The sequence below is a fragment of the Lygodium microphyllum genome, chromosome 16, assembly GCF_053477565.2.
Source record: "Lygodium microphyllum isolate KBCC chromosome 16, Lygodium_microphyllum_v1.1.10, whole genome shotgun sequence".
Lineage (NCBI taxonomy): Eukaryota > Viridiplantae > Streptophyta > Polypodiopsida > Schizaeales > Lygodiaceae > Lygodium > Lygodium microphyllum.
Window position 1 is genome coordinate 148898789 of NC_141150.1, and position 1621 is coordinate 148900409.

The following is a 1621-nucleotide window of genomic DNA, read 5'->3' on the forward strand; positions in this document are numbered from 1 at the left end:
CCCCCTCCAAAATTCGCCCCCCCCCCCCAAAAAATTTCCCACCCCTCCCCCCTCAACACACACCACCCCACCCCCCCCCCCCCCAACACACACCACACCACCCCTCCCCCCCCCCTCAACACACACCACCCCACCCCTCCCCCCCCCCCCCCCCCCCCGCCCCCAAAAAATTCGCCCCCCCCCCCCCCCCCAACACACACCACTCCACCCCCCCCCCCAAAAAAATTCGGCCACCCCCCTCAACACACACCACACCACACCACACCACCCCTCCCCCCCCCCAAAAATTCGCCCCCCCCCCCCTCAATACACACCTCCCCACCCTTCCCCCCCCCCCCTCAACACACACCACACCACACCACACCACACCACCCCTCCCCTTCCCCCCCTCCAAATTTCGCCCCCCCCTCAACACACCCCACCCCACCCCTCCCCCCCCCTCCAAATTTCGCCCCTTCTCCCCCCCAAAAATTCGCCCCCCCCCTCAACACACACCACACCACACCACCCCTCCCCCCCCCTCAAAAATTCCCCCCCCCCTCAACACACAAAACACCACCCCTCCCCCCCCCCTCCAAATTTTGCCCCCCCCCCAAAAAATTGGCCCCCCCCTCAACACACACCACACCACACCACCCCTCCCCCCCCTCCAAAATTCGCCCCTCACCCCCCTCAACACACACCACCCCACACCTCCCCTCCCCCCCCCAAAAATTCCCCCCCCCCCCCCCCCCCCAAAAATTCCCCCCCCCCCCCCCCCCCAACACACACCACCACATCCCCCCCCCCTCAACACACACCACACCACCCCTCCCCCCCCCTCAAAAATCCCCCCCCCCCCCCTCAACACACAAAACACCACCCCTCCCCCCCCCCCCTCAAAAATCCCCCCCCCCCCTCAAAAATCCCCCCCCCCCAACACACACCACACGACACCACCCCTCCCCCCCCCCCCTCCAAATTTTGCCCCCCCCCCTCCCCTCCCCCCCCCCCTCCAAATTTTGCCCCCCCCCCTCCCCTCCCCCCCCCCCCCTCCAAATTTTGCCCCCCCCCCCCCCCCAAAAATTCGCACCCCCCCCCTCAATACACACCTCCCCACCCCCCCCCTCAATACACACCTCCCCACCCCCCCCCTCAACAAACACCACACCACCCCTCCCCCCCCCTCAAAAATCCCCCCCCCCCTCAACACACACCACACCACACCACCCCTCCCCCCCCCCCCCAAAAATTCCCCCCCCCCCCTCAACACACACCACCCCACCCCCCCCCTCAAAAATTCCCCGCCCCCCCCTCAACACACACCACACCACCCCACCCCCCCCCTCAAAAATCCCCTCCCCCCTCAACACACACCACACCACACCACCCCTCCCCCCCCCCCCCTCAACACACACCACACCACACCACCCCTCCCCCCCCCCCTCCAAATTTTGCCCCCCCCCCCCCCCCTCAACACACACCACACCACACCACCCCTCCCCCCCCCCCTCAAAAATCCCCCCCCCCCCAACACACACCACACCACCCCTCCCCTTCCCCCCCTCGAAATTTCGCCCCCCACTCAACACACACCACCCCACCCCTCCCCCCCCGCCCCCAAAAAATTCGCCCCCCCCCC